The 12,014-nt window shown below is 38.0% G+C and overlaps 1 long non-coding RNA gene across 2 annotated transcripts in view; it reads right to left on the bottom strand.

Annotated features, from left to right (window-relative positions):
- LOC116085633 overlaps window positions 1-12,014 on the bottom strand; it is a 62,505-nt gene that overhangs the window by 15,546 nt on the left and 34,945 nt on the right. The window lies entirely within an intron of this gene.

Below are 12,014 nucleotides of genomic sequence, written 5' to 3'. Positions count from 1 at the left end.
GGGACATCCTGTTGGAGATGCGGGAGTTGGAGGAAAGAATGCAATAAGGAACTGTCAGAGGGTGGACCAGGAGGGCGATAATGACTGGATTGTAAAAAAAGATTAAAGGTAATTATTTTTTAAAGTAGCTTTCAAATAAATGTGAAAGTTCTAAACTAAGTATGGATATAAAAACGTGTACGCTAATATTGCTAGTTTTTCTAGTAAGAACAAACTCATAAACAAAATTGTTAAATCAAAAGTAGTTTCTTCAGGCTGTTTGTGGGGAAATGGATGAGACTGGCCTCATTGGCTTTAAGTGCAAGGAGTCAGTCCCACAGAGCCCAACTTCACCTGGCTCCTCTCATCCAGGAATTCTAGAGATGGGTAGGACATGAGACTGAACAAGAGGGTACTAGGGCTGTGGAGGGGGCAGTAGGAGGGGTGAGCATGATCAAAATTAACAAATGCATACATGGAAATGCATAAGGAAACTGTGTATCTCAAAAAGCAAATACAAAAAAAAAGTCTTTGCTAGTTTTTCTGTCATACTATAAACTGTAAAAAGTTCAGCTACCATGTATAGAAGGTGCTCGGATAAGGTAGAGAAACATTATGTAAGGCTGGGGGAAATCTCACGGAGTTCACTGCTCTTTATGGTTTCACATATGAAATGGAGGGCTCTTAGAACATATCCCCTAATGTGAGGACAAATATGGATAAGAACTTCTACCCAAGCTTTAGGATACATTTAAACAAAGCTATTGTTCCCATTTAACAGAAAATCAAATTTTAATTAGATATAGTTGCTTCTATCGACTTCATGAACTATGAAGATTATTTGAATTTTTTTCTATAGGCCTAAACTAGCCTAGCTTTACCAATAACAGAGATAGGCAAAAATGCCAACTGGAATTTAATAATTTATATGTATAAAATATGTCAGTGCACTGATGTATTCATAATAAAAGCTGTAAATATATATATAGAGAAATAATAGTGGGAAAGCCTGCCAGATGGATAGCTAAAATGTTAGAGTCTTTAAGATTAGTCTACAGGTCTGAAAAGTATTGCCCATTAATCAAACAGTCCTAGATATATTTTTGTGATCTTTTTCTAAAAATAATTTTACTTTATACTTTAAAGTGTCCATTTTTAAAAAAGAATATTTTATGGCTAGTAAAATTATATAAGATTTAAATTTGGTGTCCATAAGTACAAAGTGATAAAAAAAATGCCCATTTTCTTTTTTTTATTAGATATTTTCTTTATTTACATTTAAATTTTCTCCCTTTCCCTGGCTTCCCCTCTGAAAACCCCCTGTTCCCTCCCCTCTTCCCCTGCTCACCACCCCACCCTCTCCCACTTCCTGGCCCTGGCATTCCCCTACACTGGGGCATAGAACCTTCACAGGACCAAGGGCCTCTCCTCCCATTGATGATCGACTTGGCCATCCTCTTCTATACATATGCAGCTGGAGCCATTAGTCACACCTATACAGATGCTACAAGAGCAATTAGTCCCACCATGTGTATTCTTTGGTTGGTGGTTTAGTCCCTGGGAGCTCTAAGGGTACTAGTTAGTTCATATTGTTGTTCCTCCTATGGGGCTACAAACCCCCCCCCCATGCCCATTTTCTTATTGCCTCTGATTGGGGGTGGGAGTGGACAGGGGATATACCTGCAAAGCTGAACGTTTTAAACAGACTGTGTGTCTCCCAAAGCCTCAGACACTTACCTTCTGGCCTGTAACAGCTATAGTTTGTCAACCCCAGATATTGATGAAGTCATTTCCTATGCAATGGTGTTACAAATAATTCTTAAACTTAAGTGTCAGTTTTTATTATGTGTGGACAACATTTTTTTCTTTATTTGCAGAAAGTATTTGCTTGACTCAGTTGCAATCAGATGAAAAAGGTAAGCTCTGAGAGATACAGAATTTTGGCCAACTGCAAATCAGTGGTGTTTGGATAAGGTATGTTTATAAAATTACCAGCTGTCTTTGCTTCCTCCTTTGATGACTTCACTCTTTGTCCATTGTACCTCTAACACACAAATCAAAATATTGCTGTGGTCTCGAGATCCCATACCCAGTTTGCATGTTATTAAGGGCTCACCTGCCATCTAGTGGAGAGAAATGAGATGTAATTTTACTTATTCTGACAAACTAGACAATAGCTAGCCAGAATCTATGACCTTTGACAATTCTGCTAATAACAGTAGCACCTTATGCTTGAGTAGCATTTTGTAATATCAAAAGCATTTCCCAAGTCACCATGTTTTATTATCAACAACTACAGCACAGTGCTAAATCCAAGCAAATCATCCCCATATATTGCAAAGGACACTGAGTCTAGACAGGTCAAGGTCATAAGGTCAGCCTCTTACCCAAGTGCTATAACTATATCCCCTCTCAGATTACACATTCTCAAATTTTTCACATCCGATTCTATGTTATGAAGGATTCTGAAAAATCTCTATTTGCCACAAATACATCAGTTCATTTTTAGGTAAATATCCCCTGCTCAGGAAAAAATACCTAAAGAGGTAAACACAGTTTTTGCTAGTTAACAAATTAATTAATGCTCACCAAAACAAGGTTATTTCGATAAAATTTTCTAATTGAAGATATATAAACTGAACAAACAATACTCAAGGCTCAGTTCTTGGAGGGCTTTCTGACTACAGGCAGAACCTGTTATTTTTAAATTCTTTTTAAGACCTTGAATAAGAATTCTTCAAGGCTTTAATTCTTAAGAAGACCTTGAATAAGAAATATGATTCTGTACTTTGTATGTCTTAAAAAAATATTTGCACAGACCTTTGAGAGATGGGGGGACAAAAAGAAATTCACTTTGATTGCCTAGTGTCTCATAAATTTCCTGTGTCTTGTAGTGAATCTGCAAATGGACCCCAGAGCATACTGTGCCAAACAAGCTCATTTGAGAAGGGAGGCTTGAGGCTCATCCATTACTTCCTATGATGCCTCTGCATCAGAAAAGCAGCTAATATGCCTAGGGATGATGAACCAGATTCAATGAGCCAAAGGCTAGGGAACTTTAGAGAAAGATGTGCATTTGTGATGTCATCCATTTGCTGTCTCCACAGTTTAGCATACTATGTGTACCAAAGCAGAGGATAGCTGCTACCTGTAGTTGTATTTGAGTTTGTCCAAAAACACAGAGGGTCAGATCAACAAATGTCTTCAGGGATCATTGTTCCCAGATTGCTCCTGTTTGTCAACAAGTTCCCTGAAGGAACACTTTAGAATTATTTGCCAAAAGATTTGATATCACGTGAAAATATTAACTTTGGGACTAAAGAGACAACTCACTGGTTAAAGTGCTTCTTACAAAAGCCTAACAACCTGACTTGGATCCTTAAACTCACATTTAAAATAATGAACAGATAAATAAATAAAATGGATGCAGCACAATGCATCTGAAATTCTAGCACTGCTATGACAAGATGGGGGGGGTGAAAACAGAATTTCCCAGAAGCTGATGGGGTAGCTACCCTGAAAACACAGGGACCAACACAAATAGTAATAAGTAAACATAAACTAAAATACAAATAAACTTTTTACACCAATTTGAGATTCAGGGTAGGCATCAGTATGGAATGGTTTAATCCTTAACTTTATGGCCAGTTTTAATTTAAACATAGATGAAACCTGCTATCCATAAAGGGTGTTGATGACATGATTTATATCATGGGTGGGAAAATGTCCCAGGTACCCTCTAGCTTGGACTTTACCCAGGCCCTATTTTACTGATTACCCCCGCCCCATGCCTTGGCTACAAATATGATAGATGTTCACTCTTTATGTGGCTCTTGCATGCTCAACTCTGGTACACCTCAACAACTGTGCAGAAGATAGTATTGCTCTTTTTTATAGATTTGTTTTCTATCAGGCTATCCCAAGTACCTAAAGGTTCACAACATGGGAATTTTTTAAAATTTCTGGCACTTTTATAAACACCAGTTCATCAATACTAATAACAACTAGCAGCATTTACAAAAATGGTCTCTTGTTAAGCACCATTCTAAGGCACTGGTATATGTGCTCATATCTGTAGGCTACACTGTTATTGTCACCCACCATGTGTCACAGAGCCTGAGACTTTCTCAAGATATTAAAGTTAGTATATAATGGAACAGCATCCTAACCTGGGTAATCTACTGTTAGAACAATGGCTTTTAATTACTTTTGCCTCAAGCACAAAACACGAGCAGAGAAAGAAAAGATATATCATTCTAATTGGTCTGGTCTATTCAGTAATGTCTGGTAACCAATCTTGGCGTTTGTACTTCCTGCATCACATATGTTGCAGCCTGTGTGGCTACCCATTATACTTTGTATATGTTTGGATCAGGGAGTGGCATTATTAAAAGGTGTGGCCTTGTTGGAGTAGATGAGTCACTGGATGTGGGCTTTAAGACACTCATCCTAGTTGCCTGGAAGCCAGTATTCTGCTAGCAGCCATCAAATGAAGATGTAGAACTCTCAGCTCCTCCTACACTATGCCTGCCTGGAAGTTACCCCTAGTCCCTTGATGATAATGGACTGAACCTCTGAACCTGTAAGCAGGCCCAATTAAATGTTGTTCTTACAAGAGTGGCCTTTGTCCTGGTAGTGTCTGTTCACAGCAGTAAAACCCTAAGACCAAATTTCAGACGCATTCCTTTACCAGTGACTGGGGTATTGCTGTGATAGGCCTGACCATGATTTGTTTGAAAGAATGTGGATTTTGAGACTTTGGATTTGGAAAGCAGCAGAGTGCTTTAAGTGGGGCTAAATGGGCCATCCTAGTTGGAATAAGGAAGAATTTGTTGCTGAGAGTGATTTGAATTGTGGAAGCCTGGTTCTAGAGGCTTCAGAGCAGAAGAATTTTAATATGTGGTTTAAAAACTGTCTTGTGGTATTTTGGTGAAGAATGTGGCTGCTTTTTGTCATTATCCAAAGAATCTGCCTGAAGCTAAGTTGAAGAGATTCAGACCAATTGCATGGACTAAGGGCATCTCAGAAATGCCTATCATAGACTTTGTTCTCTAGTTGAGTCTCATAAAGAGTGTTTTGAACAAGCATAGCAAGCTTAGAAAGGAAAAATATGAAATATAGGGTTTGAGTATTAAAGGGGCACCAGGAAGTGAAATGGAGAAAAATCCTGTGTTCTAGGAGATAACATATTAAGGGAGTAGGGCTTTTGAGAAAGATCCTACACAGCTAAATTTAGATCCAGGCATGGTGGTATACACCTTTAATCCCTGGAGATAAAGCCAAACAGATCTCTGAGTTCCAGGCCAGCCTAGTACAGAGCAAGTTCTGGGTAAACACAAGCTTAGGTCCTGGTGTGGTGGTACAGACCTTGAATCACAGCATTCATAAAGTAATAGAACAAGAGGGGAAACATGTTCCAGCCCCAGCAAGTAGCAGAACTCAGCAGTTTTGGCCACTTGTCTCTGGCTTTAGAAGGGACTACTGAGACAATTGATGCTGGTTATCTGGAGCTGAGAAATTAGCTGTGATTAAGAAGAGACCAACATCACTGAGGTGACTTCTTCTGGGAAGTGTTTTCTGAAGAAATAAAGAAGCTGTTTTCCAGAGATAGCAAAGCTGTACTTGGTAATGTTGTAAGAATCACCCAGGTGGTACTGATTTTGAAGGTATGAAGGGGACATAGAGAGCAGCTGAGGCTTGGCATTGTGAGAGGCCATGGAAGGCCATTGATGAAGGTGCAGCCTCAGTTGCAGTTGACAGCCCAGGACTGAAGGGGTGATGCAAATAAGTTGAGGCTTCACACCATGAAGAGAGCCTATGAGAGGCTTTTGGTGAAGCCTAGTTGCAGTGGAAGACCCCAGTATACAGGAGATGCCAGTACCATGGGATGACCACCAAGAACAGTAGCGGCAGTGGAGTGGATCTACCTGAGCTTAGAGTGCTTCAGAGGGCAGAGCTGGAGAAGTGATGCCAGCCAGCCCTTTGGAGGATCCCAGAAAATCCTGTGTGGATCCCCAACATTAAAACAAGAAACTGTGACACTGAAGTTGCCTTGGAGACCCCAAGACATTCCAGATGCCAGAACCCTGAGATATCTGCTGAGGAAAGCTGCTAACGGGGAGTGAAACAAATGTAGGAGAAAGAACTTTGTTACAGTCAAAAAATATGAAAAAGGAGTTGGAGGTCTGAAGACTGATTTGACATTAGACATGGAGATTCAGAGTTTGGAGTTTGCCCAGCTGGTTTCCTGTCTTGCTTTGGGGATCACAGTTAAGTGATTGGATCAATGTCAGAAGAGACTTTGTATTTTGGACTTTTAACACTGTTGAGACTGCTATAGGCTCTGGGGACTTTTGAAGTCATTTTGAATGACTAAATGTATTTTGTATTACTGCTATGTTTAGGTATGGTCCCTATAGATACATATGGTTGAACAAATCTGTGGGGGCCAGGGAGTGGAATGTGATGGTTGTATATGCTATACCTAGGGAGTGGTACAATTAGAAGGTATGGCCTTGTTGGAGTATGTGTGTCAGTGGGTGTTGGCTTAAGACCTTCATCCTAGCTTCCTGGAAGTCAGTATTCTTCTAGCAGCCTTCAGATGAAGATGTAAAACTCTAAGCTCCTCTTCCACCATACCTGCCTAGATGTTCCCACCTTGATGATAATGGACTGAACCTCTAGACCTGTAAGTCAGCCCAATTATATGTTGTTCTTACAAGGGTTGCCTTGATCATGGTATCTGTTCACAGGAGTAAAACCCTAAGACATTACCAAATCAATTCCACTCTAGTTTCCCCAAAGCATTCATGAAAAGTTTCCATTTCTGTGTTCCTTCTGTTTTACTCCTTCCTGTTGAACTTCTACTCAACCTAGTAAGGCGCATCTACAACTCAATCTCTTCTCTAGGAAGTCTGTACCTGAGACCCCAACTGGAAATAGATACTGTTTTCCACATAACTATCTGTATGAATTTCTCTTAGGGCACTTGGCATACTTTATCTGTTATGATAATTCTTTATGTACACTGTAGTCATAGTCTCTCAACTCGGCTTAAACCATGACTCCTTTCTAAATTTCCCCCAAAATAGTAATCTCAAGGCCCCTCAACACTTACCTTAGTTATGTGCAACACTTAAAGTTAATAATGTGGGGTTCTGCCTACTGTTATGAAGTGAATACCCTTAAGCTGTTTTGTCTCTGTACCTTCAGCCTGGCATAGTCTTTTGTTCATGTGTTTAGTGAATAAATGAGTGAGTGAATGAATGAATGAATGAATGAACAAGCAAGTAACGTCTTTCCTGAATGCCTTCAAGTAGAATCCTTTTCTGGGACAGCCAATAGCAATGTTGTATGTGATCTTTGCTTTTCAACATGTGTTACTGATCTATAGACAAGTCTTAGATCCCTTGTCAAACCCATAGCTCTATAGTTCTGCCACCTGCCAGTAGTCAAGGCTCAGAGGTAAATTCCATAAATATTTTCTAAATGAGAGATTCATCACAATGAATGTGGCTTCTTAATGGTGGGCTAAGAGGAGCTCTGTGTGATAGTAAGAATGTGGGCTCTAAGGCCTGCCACTTGCTCCTTTACTGAAAAGCAGTTATCATTTTCACTGTCACTTATGACATGACAGGCAGTCCACTAGTTTTTGGATTTGTTTTGTTTTGTTTTTGTTTTTTGTGTTTTGTTTTAACCATAATGGAAATTAGAAGAATAAACATCAACTTCTAACACATTGGGAGAGTGATAAGAATCTATTGCAAAGAAACTATTTTCATACAAACTGTTAGTCTCATACAATAGCTGCATGTGTTCTAGAAAAATAAACTATATAATTTGCTAGTATGACTGTACCCCAACAATATCATTTCTTTCACAAGTTTAAATATATAAGATAATTGCTTATTTTATCACCTGGTTTCATAATAAAGAAGAATAAATTAAAAGGTTTGTATAGAATGATAGAAAAGTTAAAAACAAAAACTATATGGGCCTACCAATTAATTATGGATTCTTACTGTATCATCAACTGATAAATAAGATAAATTTCTCAGGAAGAAGAAATTTTTAACACTGAGTACCTTACAGAACACAAACTGCAGAAAGCAACAGGACATTTCTACATCTACTTCATGTCAAATTCTGTCGTGTCCCTAAGAAAGCATGTAAACAGGTTACAAGCTAATAAGCACCTGAGTTCAAATTTGAGCTTACCTCTTTTGTGTCCTCTCTATCATGCCCATTAAAAATACAAACAATCCATTGCAATCATACTATGTCCTGGAAATCCTCATCACTACTATTTGACTTGATCCTTCTTCCCCACAAACATTATAGATACTCCATGGGCCAGTTCTATGGATTGCAGATCCTCATTAAACACAACATACTTCCAGCTGGTGTATCTCTGCAACTAGGCTACTCCACTGTTAATTACACTGTTAATTTCACTTCACCTTACAGTTCAAACTTGTTAAGCTACACAAATCAGCCTTTGAATGTTTTTCATCTCTCCGCAAATGCACAATGTTAATAGCCTGGTGGCAGAAATGCAGTAGTGACAATCCAAATTGGAGTAGATTCCCCTGGATCAATAACTAACTCACTTGGTGGCCTGCTGCCAAGTCCCAAATCACCATCAGGAAATATGGAGCTCGGTTTTTCTCTTGTTCTCAGTGATTAATTGGCCTTGTCATCACATTGCCAGAAATGCTATTTCTTGGCAATGGTGATAATCCCTTCTAAAGAACCAGCTATGGCAGTGAGTGTGCAACCAGTATGCATGTACACAGGAGTCACTGCAAACATCTGAAGCCATTTGCAGACTTGGGATCCAGACATTTGCAGACATTTGCAGAGCTTGTTAATCTGCATGAAATATTTAAGTAAAAGAGTTTTCAATACCACTTTTAAAAACACTAAGCACTTGTCAAAACGGCACAGTTAATTCTTTTAAATTAAATGAAAATGAAGGACCAATAATGAGGCATGCAATTATCCCTTAAAATGTTTTCAAAATTTGTAATTAGAGTTAATTGCTATAAAATACCATGTTGATTCAGAAAGTTGTCAACTAAAATAGAAAAGAAACCAATGGAATTATGAATGTGTGTTTCCTATACTAGCCAGGCACGTGGGTTAGGAGAAAGCCCCACTTGATTTCATGACCCAACCCACAGTAGCACCTGCTGGGCCAGCTGTGCATAAGCTCCCCATACTCTTGTAGCACCTGTTTTTCTTTTGCACATTGTCCTTACGCATGTGAGAAGTCCTATTATTCCCAGTGCCCCCCATTTCATAGAGCTCCTATGATGGAGATTCCTAAAGAAAACTATTCATGGGATTAAAAATCAATGAAATGAAGCTGTGGAGGTGATCCGGCTCTCTAATTGGAATTCCATTGACACATGCCGGGGTGAATCATTCTACACTTGACCTAACTTCAAAGGATGTCACTTTTATTCACCATAGGCACAACTACATCTAAATACAAGAGCTTGCCAATTTTATTGTCTCTAGAACTTCATTGAAATGTAGTGTAGGTTATGACTATCGTAGGATAGTGTCTTTCAGAATATCAGTCCTGAGTATAAAGGGACGATATCTTTTTGAAACCTCACATTACAGAAAGAAATAGAAAAAATAACCTCAATCATGGCTTGTGTAATGTTTCTTGTGTTGCTATCATTAGTCTCTTACAGCTGTACCTTAAATGAAAAGTTAGCTTCTCATTAACATATATTTTATTTGGCAGGAGAGGTTATATAAGCTGTTAAGATAAATTTTTCTCCAAGGGTTCAAATGTATGTGCATTTGATTAATTGATTAATGCATCATTAATATACAATAAATTGCTAATCTAGCATAAATTTTGCCACTTAATGGTCATTTCAATTATATGTTGATCACATTTCAGATTTGAATACAATCTGATCCTCTAAAATATTTCTATAACATAAAATATGTATGTACCATGAGCAGTATAAGACTTAATGGCAATTGGTATAAGATAATTTTTCTAGCTCTATTTCTCCTCATATACGTGAAAATGCCAGGAAACTAGAGACATAAAGCAGCCAATAATTTGATATGGAAAGTCAGGCATTAACGATAACCTCCTAGTCTAAAAGATGATACTTTTAGACAGATCTGAAATAAGGGCACCACTGAAAGCTTGTACTTGCCTTGGCAGAAGTAAAGTATTTTCTCATTTATTCATTCCACAAACCTTTCTTCAACTGCAATTCTTAGTACTTCACTGCAAGATATAGGAACTATGTAACTCATGAAATCCTCACAATTATAAAATGTAACTGATACTAGTATGATTCCTATTTTTCAGGGGACCTGAAAAAAAAATTATTTGCCTAATGTCACATAACAAGAACCAGCAGAGTCCTTTCCAAAATAATTTAAATTAAATTTAGCTAAGGGAAGGAGAATTTAATCAGAATTCTTAGGCAAAGGTAAGTCTCATGGTACTGAACACACACCAACTTAATTACTGGAACTTGAATTTATCATTCCATCACTATTGCTGTAGGTGACACTACCTTTACATATTCATAATCATTGTTATTTGGCACCTTTTCTTCAAGGACCTATAGAGACAGAAAGTTGTAGGATGATCTGAATTCCTAAGAAATATTTTTCAGTCAGATTTTTTGTCATCCCAGAGATTTTAGTTATTTTTAATATTAATTCTAAATTCATCACCAGGACTCCAAGCTTAGTTATCCACACAGCTTCTCAAGAGAGTACAGCTCAAAGAATTATCAGGAGAGAGCAGCCCGTCCTGCCTTTGCCTGAGGTCTAGAAAAAGTCCCAGCCTCAAGAAACAGATCTCCTGAGCAGAAAGGGATGGCAGATCTCACAGAGGATGTGGCCTTCAAAGGGGAGGGGGAGTCTGGAAAATCAAACATGGAACTGATGGCTGCTTGAGTTATTTCTTACATCAGTCCACTTCCAAAGAAACTTCGCTTTCTGTCTTCACCTCTTTAGTTCTATGGATTCAAAAAGCCCTCCATTAAAAAAATAAATCAGGAAAAATCTCATGAAAATAGTCCCCTTAACTCTGAAAATGGTAACAATCCTTGAGCCCCATTTTCCTTCCTGAAAACATATTAAGAAATGCCAGCTATCTCTCTGGCAATCCAGATAAAATAGTGTAAGCTGATCATCAGATATTCAAACAAGATACAGCAGCTAAGACAGAATTAATTCAAGTCTACTATCTGCTTGATTTAAAAAAAAAAAAAAAGAGCTAACTAAGCACAAGGCCTTTGCTCTTGACATGTAGCTAAGGTCAAGGTTAGTTCAATATTGTGTTTCTCATTCATTAAGCAGCTATGTAACTTGGGCTTAGAAGCACCTCTTGCATTTGCGTAACAGAATGTCATTTCTTTAATATGATACAATTAGTGCCTTATGAAGAAATTAATTCAATGGAAGAATGGATAAAGAAAATGTGGTATGTGTGCACAATGGAGTTTCATTTAGCCATAAAGAAAAGTGACATTGTGTCATTTTCAGGAAAATGGATGAATTGGAAATCATTATGTCTGCCAGACTCAGAAAGCCATATGTACAATCTTGATCTAAATTTATTATACATACATGCAAGACATTTTTAACTATTCTTTATCACATCTTCCATACTGGAGGACAAGTACTTGTTGACTACCCCTATAAAATTGCATTGCCTACAGTGATAAAAATTAAAAATGCTTCAAAGAGTTACAGATCTCCAGTAGCATTTAACCAACTCGCTTATGTCTTTACAAGGTGCCTGAAGCCCTAGGGTGGAAGCCTTGTCCCAGACTAGATTTATTGTTAGTGACAACACAAAGACTCTGGAATCTCAGGTCTTGCCATCCTGAAAGGGACTGGTAGTTGAAAAGGTGCCATCTCTCCTAACTTTTTCTTCTCTTGATTAGTGAAAATTATTTCCTCAATGATAAATAAAGCAAAGAAACTTACTTTCTATATAACAAAAAAAAATGTCAGTAGCAATATCATTCAGTCAAATTTAT

This window comes from Mastomys coucha, chromosome X (genome assembly GCF_008632895.1).
Source record: "Mastomys coucha isolate ucsf_1 chromosome X, UCSF_Mcou_1, whole genome shotgun sequence".
NCBI classification, from domain to species: domain Eukaryota; kingdom Metazoa; phylum Chordata; class Mammalia; order Rodentia; family Muridae; genus Mastomys; species Mastomys coucha.
This window is presented reverse-complemented; position numbering and strand designations above follow the sequence as displayed.